Source organism: Vombatus ursinus, unplaced genomic scaffold, assembly GCF_900497805.2.
Source record: "Vombatus ursinus unplaced genomic scaffold, bare-nosed wombat genome assembly UNPS02014798.1, whole genome shotgun sequence".
Lineage (NCBI taxonomy): Eukaryota > Metazoa > Chordata > Mammalia > Diprotodontia > Vombatidae > Vombatus > Vombatus ursinus.
In genome coordinates, this window is record NW_020954576.1 from 15,783,903 (window position 1) to 15,808,387 (window position 24,485).

Below are 24,485 nucleotides of genomic sequence, written 5' to 3' on the forward strand. Positions count from 1 at the left end.
TTGGATTTATATAATATGTGTATATACATAAATAAATACATACATAAAATGCATTTATATCCATACATACACCGTATGTCACATACTGTGTATATATATAACATATTATATAATATATAATAAGATTCTTTGATTTTTGAAGCAATAGATATAAGGAGATTCATACCTATAAAAAGAAGCATAGGACTGAGGAATGAAGTATTTTACTTTAGCAGTGCTCCTTTCTGAAAAAAGGGATTTAACTAGAATTTTAAAATAAAAGTTCTTAGAATTTAACTCTTAGGCAGAAGAAGCAGATGATGACAAAAATGATATTCTGTCATGTCAAAGATTTACTGAAAAACAAATTTCTGGGGGAATATATTTGGGTACTAGTCCACATTCACCCTATACTTTCTACAATTACATCTATATAAAAATAATTGATATTTAGAGTGGTGACCATGAGGTGCTAAGTTTTCGTCATTAAAAATTATGTTTAGCCTCATATAGTTATGAGAGTGGTAAAGTAGGTAGAGTTTTAGAAAGATTGACAATAAGGAAGTCTGAAACAAAAACAATGAGTTTTTGGTTAATCCCAATTAATACAAAGGGAAAAAAACAATTGGAAAAAAGGGACAACAATTGAGACAATTCCCACCTCACCTATTTATTTACTTTTGAGGGTTTGGCAGTTAATTTAGAATTTTATATTATTTTATTTTTCCCCAGTTACATATTAAAATAATTTTTAACACTTTGTTGGTTTTTTTAAAATTTTGATTGCCCAATTCTATTCTTCTTTCCCTCCCTCCCCTGCCCCTCCCTGAGATGGTAAGCAATCTGATACAGGTTACACTTGTACAATTATGTAAAACATTTCCATATTAGTCATTTTGTACAGGAAGACTCAAAAAAAATGAAGGAGCTAAGGAAGGAAGGAAGGATGGATGGATGGATGGATGCTTATCTGTATTCAAGCAATATCAGTTCTTTCTCTGGAGGCGAAATATTTCATCATGAGTGTTTTGTGATTGTCTTGAATCATTGTATTGCTGAGAATAGCTAAGTCATTCACAATTCTTCAATGTACAATATTACTGTTACTGTGCACAATGTTCTCCTGGTTCTACTCACTCACTTTGCATCAGTTCATGTAAGCCTTTCCAGGTTTTTCTGAAATCATCCTGTTTATCACTTCTTATAGCACAATAATATTCCATCACAATCATATACCACAACTTGTGCAGCCATTCCTCAAATGATGGTCATCCCCTCAATTTCCAATTCTTAGCCACCTGTGGAGGATATCACCACCCTTCTAGTCACTCTGGTTTACAAATTATGTGTCTTCCTCAACTTTTCACTTTCTTTCATCCCACATATCCATTGAGTTTCTAAATGTTGATCTTTCTAACTATATAAAATCTCTCCTATAAGTTTCCTTCTTTCCCCTCATTGGGCTACTACTGATTCAAGCCCTCATCACCTCTTGCTTGGATTATTGTAATAGCCTTCTGCTTGTTCTTCCTGCCTCAAGAAACTACCCTCTCCCATGAATACTTTATACTCCCTCCAAACAGATTTTCTTAAATTATAGGTATCCATGTAATTTCCCTACTCATTAAATTCTAGTGCCTCCTATTGATTCTAGATACAATATTATTTCATCTTTATTTCAATTTTTAAAGTTTTCTTCCATATTTTATAATACTATTATAATTATTTTCTTGTTTATAAATTATTTATCATTTTGTAATATCAATATAATAATATCTGCATCAAATTTATAAATACAAAAATGTATACATATTGGGGCTATGTGCCCAAACATTTTTTATGATGAAATACATATTTGCAAATGTTTGGAGAATAATACCCTAGGCTTTCATATGCTGTGGGGTGGACAAGCTATAAAACATGTCCATTAACATATGTCTTATACAGAACTCAGAATAAACAGTCAGCAAGATCCAGAATTCTTTTTCCAGTTGTGGGAGATGAGGTCGGACTACCTTTGGGAATCTGTGCAGAGTTTTTGATGACTGCAAACTTCTCACTAAAAAATAAGTATATCTTTTTTAAAAAAAAATCAATATTCTTCTATAGCTGCAAGTCCTAAAATACTAAATCCTCCAAAGAATTAAAACTGAGTCTTAACCAAAGAAGAATGGAGAAACATCCACAGGGCACGAATAACAAATCAAATGAGAAAATTTGAATAGGAGAAGTGTAATAATCAGTGAAATGTATGACTGGAAAAGAATGCAGTCCAGGGATATGAGAGAGAGGCATGATAACTAGGCATCAAACAAAATAAAAATGAAAATGATGATAATGATAATTAGTATTTATGTAGCTCTTCAAATTTTGCAAAGAACTTTATGTATGTTATTTCATTTGTTCTTTACTCAAACGTTGTAAGATTGCTATTAATCATCACTCTCATTTTCTAGATAAAAAAAAAATAAAACAGCTGAGCCTGATGTAGGTTAAGTAAATTTCCCTGGATCACACAGTGACTGAGGCAATATTTAAACTCAAGCTTTTCCTACTCTAAGTCTAGCACTCTGTCTACTGTACTGGCTAGCTACCTCCTTAGAATATACTTGCTGTCAAGAGATTATTATTTTTATCATACTGTAAAAAGAGTCTCACAGGGCAAGTAGGGATGGAATGTGATCTTCATTGTTGGAGGAAGTACCTATAACATTGAGATCACAAATCCATTGAAGTGGTATAGTAAATAGAAAAAATAAGCAAGATACTTTCTTCTCTACATATTGTGATTAAATGAAGTGTCACTAGAATTATAAAGTATTTCTTATTAGTGATGAGTGTATACAGATACAAATTCATGTATATATGTTTTATATATATAACATGTATACATATATAATACATATATGAATAAATAAAAAGAACTGTGCTCAGAATTATAGGATTATACTTCTTGGATAGGTGCGTATACATAAATAAAATGCATTTATATTCATACATATACAGTATGTCACATACTGTGTATATATGTAACGTATTATATATGCATGTACATAAACATGTATTTATTTGTGTATACGTACATGTCTGAGAAGCATAATCCTACACTATAATTATCCAGGGTACAGTTCTATGTTGCAAGTATGTGTATATTTGCTCCTTGTGACCATCTCACCTGATGAAAATGCTGTTAGAAAATATAAAAATATAAGGCAGAAGTTTTTTTTAAAAATATTCTAATAGTTGAATTAACTTTCACATTTCAGTAAAAAAAAAAAACAAAACAGAGAAAGGAAAGGGGGGAATAAGAGAGAAAAAGAAAGAGTAGTGTAGAGAACAAGATTGAAGTCATGAAGACCTTTCAGTGCACTAGGTAGCTCTTCCAGAGTTTAAATTGAAGACAAGTAGCTGACCTGCATTTATAAAGATTCTTTGCCAGAGAGTTCTTTAAACCCATAAAATCACAGATTCAGTCCCCAATCCTTATCCTTATCAAAATTTTTCATAGCATTTTTTTCTTTTTTATAGATATGAATACATTTGTCTTTTTAATATCGGTCAGTATTCAAGTTGCTATAATTATGAAATGTGAACCTCTTGCAATAGGTTGATAGAGATGGAAATAACTTATGTAGTCTAAGTTGCCTTAGACTACTCTACTTCCTCAAGTACATGAGCCATAATGCTACTGTTTGTAATGTTTTCCTTGTGAAATATAACTTTATATGTAAGATTTAGACATACAGGCCTCTGTAAGCAATAAAAGTAAAGGCCATTCACTTGTGTGGCCTATAAAGAGTGGTTAGAGGCAGACAGTGGTTGTGGTTAAACTCCATTGGATGTCAAGTGATGGTACTTCATATGCTCCCCACAATGACAAAAAAAATGGGAATATCACTGTAAAATATGCTTTAAATAAATAGTGTCTGATCGTGCTTAAAAGGCATGCATAGGAACATGTTGCCCGCAACATAAACTTACACACAGAAGTTAACAAGACTGAACAAGAAGAATCTGTGTTAGTGTTTCAACTCCTAACTGATGTTTGTATAACCATTTAATGCAGCATAAATGAATTCCTTCATGAATTTCTTCTGTTGTATTTATCAGATTAACTTGCTGCCACCCAAAGGAGGAGGGAAGGGGGAAAAAATCCCTGATAGCTGAATATTTGTTGAGCTTTAGCCTCTGGAAATGTGATCAGTAGAATAGATAGTTGAGTCTGTTATTTATTATGAAAGAAGTAATATAAGAATTCATTGGTATTAGCATTTGCTGTATCTCTGAATACTAAGTAATAATTGGGAACCCATTCCAATATAATACTTGATGCCCAAATTCTGAAAAAAGTAATACATTATTAAAACTAATAATGATAATGGGAAAAGAGATCATTTAGTATCCAAACAATATTATTATTAGTAGTAGTATAGAAAACCTCAGGAAGACCTGAGTATAATCCAGCCTCAGACATATACTAGTTACCTAGCCCTGGATATATCATTTAATGTCTGTCAGTTTCGGTTTCCTCAATTGTAAAAAGGAGATAACAAAGGCACTTATCTCACAAAGTTGTTCTGATGATAAAATGAGATAATATTTGTAAATCATTTGGCCATCCTTAAAGAAGTGCACTCAGTGTTAGCTTGTAGTAGTAGTAGCAGTAGTAGTAGTAGTAGTAGTAGTAGTAGTAGTAGCAGTAGTAGTAGCAGTAGTAGTAGTAGTGGTAGTAGTAGTAGTGGTAGTGATAATAGTAGTAGTAGTAACAATAATAATCTTCTGTGTTTAATGACCTTAGTAGTTAACTGTGAGGAAATACATAGTTTCAAATCCACAATGACATAATTACTCTTATGTGAAATACCTATGGAAATTAGATGACTTCTGCTTGACAAGTAGGGAAATTAACCACAGTTGTGTTGCAAGGCTCATAACGATGTTGTTTTTATGGCACTGTTTTTAGGGTCAGGTTATAAAAAGCAGATGTATTATACCTATAGGGCCTCCATTTCAGTTGTTCCCTATATATCTAAATAATCATTTTGAAGTACAAAATTCTTACACAAACATCATCTATTATTATATGCTAAGGATGTTTTATGTGATACCAGCATTCATCATTATATTAGGTTTAAAAAAACCGACAGCGAGAGATACTAGTGTTAGTTTGGGGAGTGAGGAGGGTGGGCTGTACGTGGTGAGATATGTGCTTTGCTAGTAATTGGGCAGCTATATCTGATCTGTGGAAAAGCTACATGAAATAAAGGCTAAAATGGAAAATAGGGGTTTTTTTAAGACGACAATTTCTGATGTTTGAGGCATAGATAATAAACATTTGGTACTTTGTAACTGTTAAAATAACATCTGCTTTTAATAGAACACATTCCTATTGCAAGCTTAAAAATGTATTTACATAGAAAACCACATCAAAATACAAGCCTATAATTAGACAAACATAGGTTTTGTGGAATCTGGATTTGTTTTAGATGGTGAAGGATTTATTATTTTTTTGGAAAATGCTATTCTTATTACCATACATAGAGCATATACAATCAATTCAAAGAATGGTAAAACTATAACCTTAATTTTTACTTTGGATTTTATGTTCAAAGAAACAAAGTGATTAGGGTTTTTTTAGTCCTATATGTAGAATAACACAAAAGCATTATGAAGAAAGATACCTAGAAATTAGATTAGCTATAATTGACCTTGTTAACTTATGTGTTAACTATATGTTAACATTCAAATATTATAAAAATTAGAACTTTTCTATAATATATTAGATTTTCACAAAATCTCATCAGCATTACTGAGCATAAATTAGGCTTTACTTTATGTGCCTTGGCAGATTTAAAGGCTTTTTTTTGTTTTTGTTTTTGTTTTTTTGCTAGGCAATGGGGTTAAGTGACTGACCCAGGTCACATAGCTAGTCAGTGTCAAGTGTCTGAGGTCGGATTTGAACTCAGGTCCTCCTGATTCCAGGGGTGATGCTCTATCCACTGTGCCACCTAGCTGCCCCTTGGGGTGTGTGTGTGTGTGTGTGTGCATGTATGTATGTATGTATGTATGTATATGTGTGTGTGTGTGTGTTTTAAGTTAGAGATCATTCCTTATAGAATTATTATGCTGGAGTTAATTTGAGGAATAGAGGAGAATGTTGCTGGGAAGACAGATTTTAAGAAAGTGTGGTATCATGTAAAGAGTCACAAAAACACAGAATCTCAGAATTGGAAAGGACCCAAGAGTTCATTTAGTCCAGGGCATGCCTGAACATGAATGTTCTCCATGAAATAGTAGTTATGTGGAATTTTCTGAAAGATTTCTAGTGAGGGCAAACTTTTTTCTCCCAATACAGCCCATTCCATTGATAAATAACTATTTTTCAGGAAGTTTTTCTTTAAAATAAGCTGGAATCTGCTTTTCAAGGTTTCACCTATTGCTCCAAGTTCAGTCCTTTCATGCCAATCTAGAATTTAATACATCTTTCATAACAAACTTTTGGATACTTGAAAACAGCCATCTTGAAAAAGGGAAGGAGAAGACAACATGAGAAGAAAGGTGGTATAATCGATACTCAGCCAGTGAGCCAGAAAGATGTCCATGGTATACTACACATCCTCTCTGGGTGGTCAAAGACAAGTCACCTGACCTTTTAGTGCCTTAGTAGACTGCAAAATATGAATAAGCTGCCTTTATGCCTTAGGATAGGGAGTCTTCATCCTCAGAATGTCAGGAAAGTATTGAAATAGCAGCTCGGGACCATTCAAATACTGGCCTACTCTACCCTGCTTTCAATGACAGTGTAGTACAGCAAAATGGCAACCAGACCAGGAATTTGGCATATTTTACACTGAATAAGAATCTAGCATTTTCGGTTCTAGTCATGACTTAATTATGCACCATATGACAAATCACTCAATTGTTAAGATGAGGGTAAGTTTTCAGTTCTGCTTTAAGGATCAGTTATTTCATTAGTGTGGATTAGTTTCTCCATCATTTTAGATATCAATATGTAATCAAAATCAATGTGCTTGACTATATTAGAAGAAAAAACTCACAACAAAATAATATAATTAAAAGAAAAATAATGGATTTGGAATAAATTTATGATAAATAGGACAGATAACAATGACATTGAAAACATAAGAAAAATGTACTGAATGTTTTTGATTATTTTTCATTTTTCATAAGGGAGGATTTGGCTTGGGGATGAAGAGAGCAATGTAAAATTTTATAAGAATCTGTTAAAATTCACAAAAATAACTGTCTCCATCTTTTCCAACAAAATAATTCTAATTTGTTCAACTAATTTTCATGGAGCAAAATTTCAAGGTCCTTCAAAAATTTGTTTTCCCTACATTGGATGCTCTATAACTTTTCATCTTAATATCTGGTTCCTAGACTTGAATATAATGATCCAGACCTATTCTGACCAGTTCTCAGCAAACTAGAGCTTACCTAGTGTTTGATACGATTCTTTTCAACATGGCCTAAGAGGGGATTAGAGATTTTCATCTGAAAAGTTCAGCTTTAGAATTACCCATCTCAAGGTAGTGAAATTTCCTTTTAACAGATGGGATTCGGGATAAAGTACTTGAGTCATAATGATGATATGACCCACAAGAGAATTACAGAATATCATAGCCATATCTATCATATATACACATATATGTCATTAATATGATATATGCACACAATATATTATATATGTGCCATATATATCATATATGTTATATATCAGTCATATCATCAGTCATATCAGAGTCAAATATCGATATATTTCAACCCATCTTTGTGTAGCTAGTAGGTCCTATAGCTTACTATCCCAGAGTTAGGCTGATGTAACCTTGGAGTTCTATGGATACTCAGTGGAGTTGTGGTATTTCTTTTTTTATGCTATTGACTTGATTAGAGGGATTCAAAAATAATAATATTCTTCCTACTGTTAGTCACTCGTAAGCAATTAGCACCCCTCATTGACAAGTTTTATTCAACTAAATAACATCAAACCTCTTTTACAAAGGGATATTTTGTCAAAGATACAGCAGTTAAAAAAAAATTACAGGCATTTTTATCCCTGTAGCCTTGGGAGCACACTTGGTCTCTGAGAAAAATGGCATCATTGTTAATGTGGTTTCTAATTAGCAGTGGTTCCACCAAGTTCACATCCAAATGCTGTATCACTGCAAACTATGTCCTCAACTCAGTCTCACTGGAGCTCTTGGAATCTTGAGACAATATTACTTGTCTGGCTGCAAAACCTGTAATGGTTTTTTGAAGGTTCCCTCTCCTGATCTTTTGAAATCTACAAAATCAGTACCTCCAGATTACTCTCCTTCCCTAAAACAAAAGAATAAATACTGAGGTAAGTAAAGAATTCATATGCCCAGGCTATATGACAGTCTTGGAGGGAAAGGATTAGAGGCCTTTCCCCTTAATAGTATTCTCATTTACTGGACACAATTAGCAGAGTCAAATTCAGGGAAAGAATAGGCCAAGATTGACTAAAGCCTTTTCAAAAAGCCCCCAGTTCTGGTACTGTAACTGCAGCCTATCACAGAAGCTACTGCAGATCTCATGATTAACAGACTAAAACTAGATACAATTAATGATAATAATAATAATGGTAATAAATATACATGATAAGTAATCATTTAGCCTTTTCTTCTGGACTTCAAGGTAGAAGGGAAGCATATTAGCTCCAGAGAGGGTCGTTCTACTTTTGATAGCTTCAATTGATAAGAAGTTTTTCCTTAGGAGTGTAAATTTGCTTCTTTGCAACTTTCATCCTTTGTTCTTAGTTCTGCCCCAGTGGCCAAATCAACAAGTAGTGAATAAGCAATTGGTTAAGTCCTTATTGTGTTCCAGGCCCTGAGCTAAGTGCTGGGATACAAAGTCTGATTTCTCTTATCAGTCAGTACATATATCTGAAAGAGACAGTAAAGCTGGAAAATGAGGTGGGCCCAGGGTTGAACAAGAGGAGCAGAATAGATTACTTCTAGGAAATTATAAAGATCTTTGGTGATGCCAAGCTTTAATTAAACCAAAGGGCGAGCTTTTTTAATATTAACTTTCTACCAGTATTGCTATATCTGGCAACAAGACTTGGAATGTATGTGCCACCAAAGAATTTAAAATGAGTATTTTACATGGATCACTAGAGAAAGCAGATGATTTGTGAGGGGTCTGATGCATATAATCAATGAACAACTTGGAAGAAGAGCAGGGAGTGAGTACAAGACGTCATCAAAGAATTACGTCATATAAAGGGAAGATGAGCCCATAATTCGGTAAGGTGTTATGACAGATGAACAAAGATTACTGCACTGGTACTCTCATAGTATCAGAGTGAAAGCAAGGCATTACTCCAGTATATTGGTGGGTGGCGGGGTTGGGGGGGAAATACTCTGGAATAAACTTATGGAAGCACATAGACAAGGGTAGTGTAGGATGTGCAGGCATGCATGGGTTGGAATCTCTGGCACTGGAGGGCACAACCTAGAGGATGAGTTCATAGATCCATATGAGGATTCCTCTGCCTCTTGACAGCATATTAGATATTTAAAGATATCTCTCATAATCTCTCTTTATCTTCTCTTTTCCAAGATGAACTTTTTCAGTTCTTTTAACTGATTTTCATGTTATGATCTTGAAGCTATTCACCATGCTAGTTAATCATAACTAATAATAACTAGTGTTTATGTAGCACTTTAAAGTTTAAAACTGCTTTACAAATATTATTTCATTTTATCCTCATAACAGCTTGAGAAGTAGGTGCTATTTTTATCCCATTTTACAGATGAGGAAACTGAGACATTCAGAAGTTATATGAGTTGCCTAGGGTCATCATCTCTCCAGTTTATTAATGTCCTCCCTGGGATGGAAATAATCAGCAGTGAGTACAATACTTCATATTTTTCCACTGGCATCAGAGGACAGTGGAAATGTCACTTCCTTTATTATTTTTTATATTTTTTATTATACACATATGCAAAATTAGAAAAGAAAAAATCATTGTCATGTACACATAAGAAAGGATTTAATGTAAAACAATAAATTTCCATTTCAAGAAAACCTATATATTAAATACCACATATTGTTTTCAAAGCTGCCCAGCTTTTTTTGCTTCCTTGGTTTTCTTTTTTCCTCTGATGTGCACTTTTTACTTTATTTTTTCCCCTCTCTCCCCTACCCCACCCTAAAGAAGGCTGTAATTCAGAGTGGATATATCTATCTATCTATCTATCTATCTATCTATCTATCTATCTATCTATGTGTGTGTGTGTGTATGTATATATGTCTATGTTTATATATATATGTATATGTGTATATATACGTATATGTGTGTATGTCTGTTTATGTTTATGTATATATGTTTATGTGTGTGTATATATGTATATGTGTGTGATATGCGTACATAGATATCTATATAGACATATACACTTGTACTATGTACTATGCTTATTTCCTCCTATCATCTGTTTCTCTGAAGGTAGATAGCATCTTCATAAGTCCAAGTCTTTCCTTGTTTTTATAAATCAACCAGCTCATTATTTCCTATACCACAGCAATATCCCTTTCTGGATTCAAACAACATTTCCCTTCATAAGATCTTTGAGGTTAATTTGGGTATTTATACTAATCAGAATGACTTGGTTGCTCAAAGTTGTTCATAAAACAACAAAAAAAAAACACACAAAAAGTGAAAATAATATGCTTTGATCTGCATTTAGACTCGATAGTTCTTTCTCTTGATGTGGATAGCATTTTTTTGTCATGAGTCTTTTGGAATTGTCTTGGATCATTGCATTGCTGATAAGAGCTAAGTTTATTATAGTTGATCATCACACAATGTTGCTGCTACTGTGTACAATGTTCTCCTGGTTCTACTCACTTAACTCAGCATCACTTCATTTAAGTCAGGGTTTTTCTGAAATCCACCTGCTTATCATTTCTTATAGCACAATAGTATTCCATTATATTCATATACAAGAACTTGCTCAGCCATTCTTCAATTGATAAGCATTCCCTCAATTTCTAATTCTTTGCCACCACGAAAAGAGCTATTATAAATATTTTTGTACATATAAGTCTTTTTTCCTTTTTTATGACCTCTTTGGAATACAAACTCAATAGTGGTATTGCTGGATCAAAGGGGATGTACAGTTTGATTATCCTTTGGGCATAGTTCCAAAATGCTTTCCAGAATGGTTGGATCAGTTCACCACTCCACCAGCAATGTATCGGTGCCCCAATTTTCCCATATCTCCAACATTGATCATTTTCCTTTTTTGTCATATTAGACAAACTTACAGGTATGAGATGGTACCTCAGAATTGTTTTATTTTGCATTTCACTAATCAGTGATTTAGAACATTTTTTTCATGATTGTAGATAGCTTTGATTTCTCCATCTGAAAACTGCCTGTTCATATCCTTTGACCATTTATCAATTGGGGAATGACTTATAAATTTGACACAATTCTCTATATCTTTGGGGAATGAGGCCTTTATCAGAAAAACTGGCTGTAAAAATTGTTTCCTATCTTTCTGCTTTCCTTCTACTCTTGCTTGCATTGGTTTTGTTTGTGCGAAACTTTTGTAATTTAATGTAATCAAAATTATCCATTTGCATTTCCTAATGTTCTCTATCTCATTTTCCACATATTTGACAGGGCAACTATTCCTTGCTCTCCTAATTTGCGTGTGGTATCACCCTTTATGTCTAAATCACGTACCCATTTTGACTTTATCTTGGTATAGGCTGTGAGATGTTGGTCTATGCCTACTTTTTGCCATACTATTTTTAAGTTTTCCCTACAGTTTTTGTCAAATAGTGAGTTCTTATCCCATCAGCTGGAGTCTTTGGGTTTATCAAACAATAGATTAGTATAGTCATTGACTATTGCATCTTGTGTACCTAATCTATTCCACTGATCCACCACTCTATTTCTTTTTTTTTTTTTGGTAAGACAATAGGGGTTAAGTGACTTGCCCAGGGTCATGCAGCTAGTAAGTGTCAAGTGCAAGTGTCTGAGGTCGGATTTGAACTCAGGTCCTCCTGACTCCAAGGCCGGAACCTTATTTACTGCAACACCTAGCTGTCCTCCACCACTCTATTTCTTAGACAGTACCAAGTAGTTTTGGTGATTGCTGCTTTATAATCCTAATTTTAGATCTGGTATGGCTAAGCCACCTTTCTTTGCATTTTTTTTTCATTAATTCCCTTGATATTCTTGACCTTTTGTTCTTCTAGATGAATTTTGTTATTTTTTCTAGCTCTGTAACATATTTTTGGTAGTGTGATTGGTATGGCACTGGATAAGAAAATTAATTTAGGTAGAATTTTCATTTTTATTATATTAGCTTGGCCTACCCTCGAACAACTCATATTTTTCCAGTTTTTTAGATCTGATTTTATTTGTGTGAAAAGTGTTTTGTCATCATGTTCATATAGTTCCTGGGTTTGACTTGGCAGGTAGACCCACAAATATTTTATACTGTTTATAGTTATTTTAAATGGATTTTCTCTTTCTTTCTCTTGTTGCTGGGCTTTGTTGGTATCATGTAGAAATGCTCATGATTTATGTGGTTTTTCTTTATATCCTACAACTTTGCTAGAGTACTTTTATTTTTAAGTTGATTTTCTAGGATTCTCTAAGTATAACATCATATCATCTGCAAAGAGGGATAGTTTTGTTTCCCCATTGCCTATTCTAATTCCTTTAATTTATTTTCTTCTCTTACTGCTATCACTAACATTTCTAGTACAATATTGAATAATAATAGTGATAATGAGCATCCTTGTTTCACCCCTGATCTTATTGGAAAGGCTTCTAGCTAATCCCCATTACAGATAATGCTTGCTGATGGTTTTAGATAGGAATTAATTATCCTTTTAAGGAAAACTCCATTTATTCCTATGTTCTCTAGTATTTTTATTAGGAATGGGTATTGTATTTTGTTAAAAGATTTTTTTGCATCTATTGAGATAATCGTTTCATTTCTATTGGTTTTGTTATTGATATGGTCAATTATGCTGATAGTTTTCCTTATATTGAACCAGCCCCTGTGTTCCTGGCATAAATCTCACCTGGTCATAATGTATTATACTCATGATAAATTGCTGTAATCTCTTTGCTAGTATTTTATTTAGAATTTTTACATCATTCACTAGGGAAACTGGTCTGTAATTTCCCCCCTTCCGTTTTGACTCTTCCTGGTTTAGTTATCAGCATCATATTTGTATCATAAAAGGAATTTGGTAGGACTACTTCTTTGCTTATTTTTCCAGATAGTTTATATAGTATTGGAATGAATTGTTCTTTAAATGTTTGGTAGAATTCACTTGTAAATTCATCTGGCCCTGGAGATTTTATCCTAGGGAGTTCATTGATGACTTGTTCAATTTATTTTTCTAAAATGAGGTTATTTAAATATTTTATTTCCTCTTCTGTTAATCTGGGCAATTTATATTTTTTGTAAATATTCATCCACTTCACTTAGATTGTCAGATGTATTGACATACAATTGGACAAAACAGCTCCTGGTAGTGAACTCACCTTTTTCATTTTTGATACTCATAATTTGGTTTTCTTCTTTTTAATCAAATTAACCAAAGGTTTATCTATTTTTTCATAAAATCAGCTTCTAATTTTATTTATTAGTTCAATAGTTTTCTTAATTTCAATTTTATAAATCTCTCCTTTGATTTTCAGAATTTCTAATTTGGTGATTAATTGGAGATTTTTAATTTGTTCTTTTTCTAGCTTTTGTAATTGCATGCCCAATCCATTGATCTACTCTTTATCTATTTTATTCATGTAAGCATTTAGAGACATAAAATTTCCCTTAAGTATTGCTTTGGTTGCATCCCATAAGGGTGTGTTGTCTCATTACTGTCATTCTCTTAGGTGAAGTTATTGATTGTTTCTGTGATTTGTTGTTTGACCTGTTGTTGTTTGATCTTTTGGATTTGATTATTTAGTTTCCAATTATTTTTAATCAGCCTTTCCATGGACCTTTATTACATGTAATTTTACTGCATCATGATCTTAAAGGGATACATTTAATATTTCTGCCTTTCTGCATTTTATTATAAGGTTTTTATGACCTAATACTTGGTCAGCTTTTGTGTAGGTGCCATGTATTGCTGAGAAAAAGGTATATTCTTTTCTATCCTCATTCTATTTTCTCCAAAGGTCTATCATATCTAACCTTTCTAAAATTCAGTTTACCTCCTTAACTTCTTTCTTGTTTATTTTGTGGTTAGAATTCTGAGAGGAGGAGGTTGAGGTCCCTCACTAGTATAGTTTTGCTATTTCTTCCTGTAACTGCCTGAACTTCTCCTCTAAGAATCTGCTATAAACTCTTGGTACATATATTTTTAGTATTGATATTACTTCATTGTCTTTGGTACCTTTTAGCAAGATGAAGTTTCCTTCCTTGTCTCTTTTAACTAAATCTATTTTTGCTTTTGCTTTGTCTGAGATCAGGATTGCTACCTCTGCTTTTTTTTTTTTTTTTAAGCTGAAGCATAATACATTCTACTCCAGCTTTTTACCTTTACTCTTAGTATGGCTCCCTGCTTCTGATGTGCTTTTTTTCAAACAATATATTACAGGATTCTGGTTTTTAATCCACTCTGCTTTGTGCTTCTATTTTTTCAAGAGTTCATCCCATTCTCATTCACCATTATGATTACTAACTGTGTATTTCCCTATATCCCATTTTCCCCCTCTTTCTACTTTTTTTCTCTCCCTCTCCAAAAAAATCTGTCAGTTTTTTGCTTCTGACCACTGCCTTCCCTTCTATCAGCCCCCTCCCTTTTCTTTTCCCTTTCCTCTACTACTTCCTTATAAGGTAAGATGGATTTCTTTATCCAACTAAGTATGTATGTTATTCCATCTTTGAGCCAAATATGATGAGAATAAGGTTCAAACAACACTCATCCTCTCCTGTCTTTCCCTCTACTATAATAGGTCTTTCATCCCTCTTCATGTGATCTAATTTACCCCATTCTGCCTTCCCCTTTCCTCTTCTTCCAGTAAAATCCTTTTTTATACCCCTTAATTTTTTTTTATCATCACATCAAAGTTATACCCACACCCTCCAAGTATACTCCTTCTAACTGTCCTAATAGAGAGTTCTTAAGAGTTACTAGTATTATCTTCCCATGTAGGGATATAAACAGTTTAATCTTATTAAATACCATGTTTTTTTCTTTCCTGTTTACCTTTTTATCTTTCTATTGAGTATTGTATTTGAAGATAAGATTTTCTGTTCAGCTCTGGTTTTTTCATCAGGAAAGTTTGAAAATCCCCTATTTCATTGAATGTCCATCTTTCCCCCTAAAAGATTATGCTCAGTTTTGCTGGACAGTTGATTCTTGGTTGTAATCCAAGCTCCTTTGCCTTACGGAATTTCATAGTCCAAGCCCTTTGATCCTTTAATACTGAAGCTACTAAGTCCTGTGTGAACCTGACTGTGGCTTCTTGATATGTGAATTGTTTCTTTCTGGCTGCTTGTAGTATTTTCTCCTTGAGCTGATAGTTCTGGAATTTGGATACAATATTTCTTGGAGTATTTATTTAGGGCTCTCTTTCAGGAGGCAATTGGCGGATTCTTTCAGTGACTATGTTATCCTCTGGTTCTATGATATCATGGAAGTTTTTCTTGATAATTTCTTGAAATAGTTTGTCCAGGATTTTTTTTATCATGGCTTTCAGGTAGTACAATAATTCTTAAATTACCTCTTCTGGATCTGTTTTCCAGTTCAGTTGTTTTTCCAATGAAGTTTTTTACATTTTCTTCTATTTTTTTTCATTCTTTTGATTTTATTTGACTGATTCTTGATGTCTCATAGAGTGATTAGCTTCCACTTGCCCAATTCTAATTTTTAACAAGTTGTTTTCTTCAGCTTTTTTTTAACCTCCTTTTCCCTTTGGTCAATTCTACTTTTAAAGAAGGTGTTTTCTTCAATTTTTGTGCTTCCTTTTCCAAGCTGTTGACTCTTTTTTTTCCATAGTACTCTTGTATAACTCTCATTTCTTTTCCCAATTTTTCTTCTAACTCTCTTACTTGATTTTTAAAATCCTTTTTGAGCTCTTCCAAGAGAACTTTTTGGGCTTCAGACCAATTCATATTCTTTTTTGAGGCTTCACATGTAGGTGTTTTAACACTTTTGTCCTCTTCTTGTGTTTGAGTTTGGATCTTCCTTTTTGCCATAGTAGCTTTCTATGGTCAGAGCTCTTTTTTTTGGGTGGGGGCGTTGTTTTTTTTTTCTTTTGTTTTGTTTTGTTTTTGTTTTTGCTCCTTTTAAAAATTGTGCTCTGCCCCTAGGATACAGGGGGCAATGTCTCAAGCTTCTTGTGATGTGACCAGAGGTCTGGTCACTGGTTTTCTGTACTGGGGTCTCTGGAGCTAGCAGCTTACCCACTGTTTTCAGGTGGCTTGGCCTGGTTGTGTCTGTTATGCCCTGAGTTCCAGGACTGGCAGTTTGTCTGCTGCAGTGGGGCTAGAGGCCTCTGCTGGCCTGTGCCATTGGCCTGCTGAGAAGGACCATAAGGCCTCAGTTGCTGATCTGTGCTGTGGCTACGAGTCTCTTGCTGGCTTGCCCAAACACTGCCTGTACTGGGCTCCACTCACTTTTTACCCAAATGAGACAGACCTTTCCCTGAAGTCCTTCTAAGTTATCTTGGACTGGAAAAGTGTTTCACTCCATTTTTTTTTGTGTATTCTGACGCTCCAGAATTCTTTTAGAAGCTTGATTTAATGTTGTTTCCAAAATAAACTGAGGAGAGCTCAGGCAACTTCCTGTCTTCCCTCTGCTGTCTTGTCTCTGCCCCATCTCTCCCAAACTTGAACCCAAATCTAAGATATATTTTTTCTATATTAAATTTCATTTTATTAGATTTTACCTAATGTTTAAGACCAGTGGTATCAAACTCTGGTAGAAAAAGGGGCAACTAAACTATACATAAAGAGTCTTTCAGCAACATATTGACTTAGAAAAACACATATTAACACTATCTCTATTCTATTGTATTTTTTATTTATTTTGTTAAATATTTCCCAATTACATTTTAATCTGTTTTGAATGTCGTGGGGCTGTATGTTTGATAATTCTGTTCTAGATTATTGAGCTCTTTTTTCATCTGAATGCTAATCTGAAGTGTTAGCTAATCCTCCCAATTTTGTGTTACCTACAGATATGTTATACACAATATTGATAACTTTCTTTTGAATCATTGATAAAAATATTACACAGCACAGAGTCAACTGTAGAGGACAGAGGCAGATCCCTAGAGACCACATTCCAAGTTGACATCAAATCATTGATGAATATCCTCTTGGTCCCATCTCTGAATCTACCTAACCTTACTAGTTTTCTAGCTTGCATATCCCTATTTTGTCCATAGCAGGAGAGATTTCATCAAATGCTTGCTTAAATTTAGATTAACTCTAGGCCTAATATTACTTTCATTCATCAACCTGGTAATCCTGTCAAAAAAAGTAAATGAAATTAAAGTGGAAAGGCCTGTTTTTGATGAAACCATGCTGGCTCTCTGCTCTCATTGTTTCCTTTTGTAAATGTTCACTAAGCCTTTCTTTAATATTACATTCTATAGTTTTGTTATGTGTCGAAGTCAAGTCTCGCCAGCCTATTGTTTGCATTTTCTTCCTTTTTTTTTAGAAATTTAATATAATGTAAATGCTTCTCCAGTCCTATGACATATCTCTCATTTTGCACAATCTATAAAAAAGTCACTAACTGGCAATTATGTTGGCTAGTTCTCTAAATACTCTGGCATGTAGTTCATCTGTGCCTATTGAAGAACTCATCAAGGGTAACTAGGTATTTCTTTTTTTTCCCCATCATCAGTATTTATTGAGCATTTACAATGTACTAGGAACATCCAGAAAAAAAAAAAAACCATTGTCCCTGCACTTGAGAAGGTTATATTTTATAACAAAAACTCTCTTTAAATGATATTTTGTGTTTGGTGTTTTCTACCAGAGTAGTGAGGGGAAGATTTTGCAGCATGAGCTTTGGGTATAACTTAGCCCCATCATCACTTGGTGAGAGGATTGGATTAGGGGAAGAATTTAAAGCAGACAATAATAGACCATTCAGGATAGGGCTTAGAGTGAGATTTTTAAAAAGCCACTATCTCACTAAATTAAAGGAAGATTTCCCATAGGAAATATGAATAGAAGCAAGAAGTTTGTGGGATACAAGCAAAAGAAGAAAGGAATCTCAGATACTCAAGCCAGAAATATCATGTTATCTTTCCCCACACAACACCCTCCTCCCTCCACCACCAGAATAGGAGTGTGGTTGGTGAAAAGGCAGAAGGAGATAAGGCTAAAAAGTATACATCACAAATTGGAATATAGGATTAAAATCCAAGGCAGGTTATGAGAATAGCAACACATACTTTCAAAGAGGGACTTTGGGAGCATGAACCCGATACTTAACCAATGTCACCGCAGACCACGAGACTTGTAATTTCCATAGGTTAGAAAAATGCCAGATCAAAAATTTAAGTGGAACATGTGATTTTATTCAGATCACCAAGCTTTTGTTTTAAAAGAGAAACTGAAAATCAGGGTGGTAGAGAGGGGATTAATGTTTGGAACAATATGGAACACATGGAACTTTTGCCATTTGATAGTTTTATACTTAACTTTTTTTTTCTAAGCCCATTATATAGCTACCAAGTGGGAAGTAAGTCTTCAAAATGTACAATACCCTTTAGAGAAGTTTCAGAACTAAAGATTTGATTTACATGAAAAACTGTAGAGAAAGTAGTTGAAAAGTCCATTCATAAATCTTTTATTCCACTTACATCAACTTAATACACATGTTCTTAACAATTATGCTTAGATTGTACATGAAAATTTCATAAGACATTAAACAAAGCTAGCCATCATCTCCCTGCTAACTATTTTTTATAGCACATGCATGTTAGGCAAGTTCAAAAAAATTACAAAAGCAAAAAAAAGTTAGAAAAGTTAAATCCGTGAGTTTTTTGTTTTACTGCTTTGCTTGATATACAATGACTTTATGAATATCAGGCAATTAATTTTTTACTGCATCTTTGCTTTTATACTTGTTCTTAGGTTGCCTAAACCATTTAATAAATAAATACAAATAAAATGAGTTTAGCAAAAATAATGAAAGCAAACACCAGGTAACTTTATAAATAATGGAATGTGAACCATTCCTGCTCTTCTCCAGAGTAAACTGACTGGGTTAAAACTTTGTCTTAAGGAACACTTTTGCAACTGCAATCATAAAGGTACATCCATTGAGATTGTGTATTCTACAGATACACATGGAATGACATGTAATATCTATGGGACATCTGTTTCTACCACAGCCATGAGTGTTCCAATCCTAGAGTACCTACTCTTACTACACCTATGACTGGAACCAATTATCCCTTCATACCCCCACCAAGACAGGCCAATATGTAGGCAGTTTTCTTTACTTAGACATGGAAGTTATTTTAACACTGGTCTTGTGAAATTACAGTGTACCAAAAGTACTATGCCAAATATGCAACACCTGTATAAAAATTCCATATCCATATTGACTGCCTCAGATGAAAGCAAAATAACTCCCCAAGTGTTAACTGGCTGTACTTCTCTAATATTAAACACAAAAACTACATGGGAAATATAAAAATCCAAATAGAAGTAACATAAATTTGTCATAAACTGTAAACAAAAACTATTTTGGGGACAGCATGGATGGCAAATGGTCTACCGTGTAAATTTTACAATGACACAGACAAAAGTTGGAAGGCTGGTTAATTCTCCCCTCCTTCTCCTGCTTCAGCTTCATCTCCTTGGGTGTCCAATGTCCACAATGTCAGGTTGTCTCTCAATAATTGCGTTATTAGTGTGGTGTCTTTGTATGATTCTTCACTTAATGTATCAAGTTCAGCAATAGCTTCATCAAAAGCTGTCTTTGCACGGGAACAGACTTTCTCTGGAGAGTTCCGAATCTCTCAATAGAATACAGAGAAGTTCAAGGCCAGACCCAATCTTATAGGATATGTTGGTTGCATCTCCTTTTTGCTGATTTCAAATGCTTCTTGATATGCTTGTTGTGACTGATCCATTATTCCTTTCTTGTCATCACCAGCAGTAACCTCTGTCAAATAACAGTAGTAATCTCCTTTCATTTTCAAATAGAAAACTTTGCTTTCTTCTTGTGAAGCATTAGGAATGAAGAACTTTTCCAACAGAGACAGTACATCATTACAGTTATCTCTTAATTCAGTCTTAGTTTTCTCTCTGTATTCTCAGGCCATCTGCTGTTTTTTCTTGGCACCTTCTGTTTTTTGCTCAATATTTAAAAATAACACTTTAAGATGACCTTGGGCCTTTATGACATTTTTGAAAGCAACAGAGAGAAGATTCCTCTCCTCGTTGGATAATTCAGCTCCTTGCTCAGTTACAGACTTCATGCAGGCTACCATGTCATCATATCTTTCAGTCTGCTCAGCCAATTTGACCACCTGCACCCGCACATTTTTATCCATGCCCAGAGTGAGTGGCAGTGGCGGATGGATGGACCAGCGGGGGGCAGGGGTGAGGGGGTCAGTGGTCTCTGGGCAGCAGCAGTGGCCTAGATCTTTCTTCACCATGTCCCTACTCATCTTGGCTTATAGTTCCCTTTTTTACTCTTTTTTGGTGCCATTCTTCTTATTTGAAAGATTATTCTCCTTGGGAGATAAAATAGAAGCACTATAAAATTTCTATAGTTCTGCCATCTGTCATCATTATCATCATTGCGACCATTCTGACTATTGGTCCTTTGCATTCTTTAATCCTCCTTTTCCCCCAATATAACAAAAAAAAAAATAAGCCCCACCACTTTTTGTTATCATTAATATTACTTATTAGCCTCCATTTATATTGAGCTTTTGTGGGCTTGAAATTATTCCTATAGGACCATGCTACACTATTGTTGTAATCCTCTGTCAGCAGTCTTTGATTCCATCTTCTCTCTGTTTTTTGAGTTATCTGTGCATCCACATCAGCTTCTTTAGACAACTCCTCCTTTTCTTCTTCTTCATTAGAATTGTTTCTTTGGGTGTCTTCAGAATTTCATTCTTGAGAACTTTTCATCCTTCCTTGACTGCCTTTCCTTATAGACTTTTAGGTCATGGACTCCTACTTATCCTTTTCCTAAAACCTTATGCAATCTACCTTGTTTTTCAGACTTTCCAACTTTATTTTTCTGTCATAAATTTTAAGAAAAAATAGTCATTTCTCCCACAAACTTTCCATCACTTCTACTGTTGTAATGTATTCCTAATTGTTGGTGTGATTAAAATACAGAGTGACCATTTCCTTTCTTGTTTCCTCTACCTCATGAAGGCTAAAATGATCAGTATGGCAAGTCAAGAGATGTATATTTGTAACATTTGTAACATGTATAATAAGTTTACTCATAGATATTGTGAGGAAAGGACTTTGTTAACATTAGAGAACTATGGAAATCTGAGGAGTTACTTTCTCCATTCCTGGAAATTATGGGTAATCTTTCCTTGGTCCTATGTCTTTTCTCCCTGGCTCTTCTTATGATTTGCTCTGCCTTAGGTCAGGCACCTATCCCTTTCATTTACTGCTCATGTTGTTAGGAGAGGGGGAAGCTTTGCCCTGTAGTCAAGTGACATATTCTTTCCTGCATGTCCGAGGATAGAACAACTTACAGTCTGGCAGCCTTGTTCTAGGTCATTGGAGTAAGGGCACAAACACCATCATTTGTTGCTCTCTTGTTGGTTTTGGTACTTGCAGTAATTGGGTTAGGGCAAAAAATAACTGTAGCCAAAAACCAGGTGGCAGAAGGAGGAAAGATGATTGGATCATAGAGCTAAAGTTGAAAAGGGATTGGCTGTCCACAGAGGGATCTCATACTATACTCTTTAAATTTGAGTTGCTATGATATTTGAAATTTCCTCTGGCCTCTGTCTTAAAGGCTACACAAGAAAAAGTAAATCTAATTGTGTTGTTTTTTTTTTCTGCCTGAAGAATAACTTGAGGAATCAACAATAATATTTGGTTCATGTTATTTTTTGCTAGTACTTTGAGGATTTTGAGGCTAAATATGCCACTTCATTTGATTTGTAGTACTTCCTCTTTAATTCATAGCTGAAAGAGGTATATAGGAAGTGAAAACATAAATTCTGAGATGTAAAATTTTTAAAGAGGCATCTTTTTAATGTGTAAAGCCAAGTGGAATTAAATCCCTGAGAGAATCACAAAAAAGAGGATAATAAAGTTTTTTTTCTCCTATACCTTTTATATTATATAACACATGACATTAGTGTTGAAAATGCAGTTTAGAAAAATGTTATAAAAATACATGTCCACAGTGAATAGGGTGTCATCTTTGCCATTTGAGGCATCTAGTAAAATCTTAACCTGAATGAGAAATTTACATCCCTTTCACATGTTATCAGTGAGAAAATGTGAGATTTATGAACTGTGATTCTTATGTGTAGGAATATAGGCCTCAGGGGACTCATTAAAATCCAGAAAGTAAATCTATTTTACTTCATTTCCCTGGATTCCCTAAAAAAAAAAAGTAAATTATGTTGAACGTAGTTCACAATACCCCCTCAGAAGATGGATTTCCTAAGTTTTTTGATGGTTACATTGACCACTGGTAACTTTAGATATTTACTACACTGTATATTTCCAATTATATTTAAAGCTTCAATGATCTTTGGAGTTTTGTTTCATTCTGTTTGTAGAGAATAATCTTGAAAGCAGTAACTAAGCATCATTGAATTTTTAAATAGAAATTATACAGAAACTAATGAAGAAAATTTGTGTGGGTCCAATTTCAGGGTGAGAAATCAGAGTTATAGTTTTCTTATACTATTCAGCCTTACCTTGAGCACTTTTCATAGAACACTATAGTCCATTGGTGCTTAGTACACCATAGTGGAGTGACATCAGCTCCTACTGTGTAGTTATTTATACAATTACTTTGCATTTTCTTCGCTGATTAGAATGTGAGCTGTTTGAAAATGGCTATCTTGTTTTCTTTCTGTATCCCTAGGGCTTAGCAGAGTGCTTGGCACACAGTAAGTGTTTAACTGTTTTTTCCCATTGGATACTAGTCTTTTGTACCTATAGGAGTGTTTATTTTTTGTCTGCGTATTCCTAATACTTTGCCCATTATTGGCACTTATGTTGACTTGAATTGAATCCATCCATTTCTTTTCTTTTTCTCCTGAGGAAACTGAAACATTGAGAAACTGGTGTCTTACTGACAAAATGGCATTTTTAGAAACTTAATCTATAAATTTTTCTGCTATAAGCCCTGATGGCTCAGAGCGAATGTAAATAGCAACTGTTTCTGTTTTGGCCAGAAACCCTGAGGGTTTTCCCTTCCCAGATTGATATGTTTTTTTTCTTTTTTTTGGCTAAGTAAAAGAGGCCATCCTCTGCCTCATTTCTTACCCAACCTTAATCACTGAATGTGCATTGCCTCAGTCAAACTGAGAACTGGGAAAGACCTTAGCTTAAAAAGGCCAAGGTCTCCCACTGCATTAGGGCCATCTCCAGTCATCTTGATCTATGTCTTGCCACTGGACCCAGATGACTCCAGAGGAGAAAGTGAGGCTGGTGATTTTGCACAGCTTTCCCTCCCTTAAATCCAATTCACTTGCAAGTTATGGCATCACCTTTCTGACATCACAGTCCTTTTTGAGAATGAAGGCCACACAATAGCATCTATATTTCTAATATTATTTTATGTTTGAAGGAAAACATTTCATTCTTTAGAGAATAACATCAAAATTATTGTGTATTTGAATCTTCCTTTTAGTAGATGTTTTTGTTTGGTATTATATTGACTAAATTTGTGCTAAAGTAGTAAAAGATCCTTTAAAACAGCCCTTACCAGGAAATAAAAATTCAAGAGTTTGACAAGAACCAAACTACTCAAAAGATGTGGGGAAAGAAATGATAAAAAATCTGTATATGAAGAAAATATAATGATAATAGTAAGAACCAAAGTCAGGTAAGACCCTTGCAGTGTTTTCATGGATTATCTTTTTTTTTGTGGCTACAAAATGTTATATCCTGAGATGGTTACCAGAGGGAATTCAGGGCAATGTTTTTGCTTAATTGATCCATATAGTAATCTTTGTAGTGCATTATTATCATCATCATAATGATGTATTTTTAAAAGGAAGATTCTTCATGGAGTAATAAAAATTGTGATAAAAGAACCACAGACCATTTTGCAGGGTGGAGGGGGGATGAATAAGTAACCCTAAGTATAGCACAACTATCATTTGTTTTAGTACCTTCATTTTTATGTTGATTTGTGAATTTTAATGTTTTTCTTTTTCTTTCTTTTTTTTTTTTACCTTTCATAAAATTTCTGTGGACTTTAATCAATGGCTATTTTAACTAAAGCATTTCTTAATGAGAATGGAATTTATTTCTTTTTTGTCTAGTGCCAAAAATTGC

The 24,485-nt window shown here is 34.1% G+C and overlaps 1 protein-coding gene and 1 pseudogene across 1 annotated transcript in view; one reads left to right on the forward strand and one right to left on the reverse strand.

Moving 5' to 3' along the window:
- LOC114050000 (formin-2-like) overlaps positions 1-24,485 on the forward strand; it is a 473,042-nt gene that overhangs the window by 140,211 nt on the left and 308,346 nt on the right. The gene's annotated exons all lie outside the window — the stretch shown is intronic.
- Positions 19,762-20,533, reverse strand: LOC114050001 (annotated as a pseudogene).